The sequence below is a fragment of the Cucumis melo genome, chromosome 3, assembly GCF_025177605.1.
Source record: "Cucumis melo cultivar AY chromosome 3, USDA_Cmelo_AY_1.0, whole genome shotgun sequence".
NCBI lineage: Eukaryota > Viridiplantae > Streptophyta > Magnoliopsida > Cucurbitales > Cucurbitaceae > Cucumis > Cucumis melo.
Genome location: NC_066859.1, coordinates 9,638,955 through 9,639,527, shown reverse-complemented (window position 1 = coordinate 9,639,527; position 573 = coordinate 9,638,955).

Here is a 573-nt window from a genome sequence, read left to right as displayed (position 1 = left end):
TGTTTGACACGTAGGACTTCATTAGTCAACCAAATTGTTCTCTGCGGGAATTTTGTTGCGTCCCCTGAAATCAATTCTTGAAATTTCTGCACTCTAATTGTACTTTTAAAAAAGGCAAGGAAACAAGCTCCAGACACATTCTCAAAATATAGTCACAAGTATAGCATGTAAATAAAGTAACTCATTAATCAATAATTAATTTCATTTCATTGTAATCACGATTTTGAAATTTTAAATTATACGCACTCTCTTTATAAACGGAGAATTTAAAAACATATTTGAAAGTTGTTTTAAAATTATTAAAACTACTATAAAATATCATTCAAAACTATTTTTCAAAAATATAAAAATTACATTTAAAATTTTAAATTTTATTATTTAAACAATTTTTGAATCGTTAAAAGTATATTTTATAGTATTAGAAGTGACAGATGACAATTTCAAAGTCAATGAATTTGAGCTAAAACCACCTGCTAATTGACTGTAATTATGATAATTCTAAATTACAATTTTTCAGTTGTCATATTTGTGATCTAGATTATACTAGATTACCAACATGTACTATACGCCATA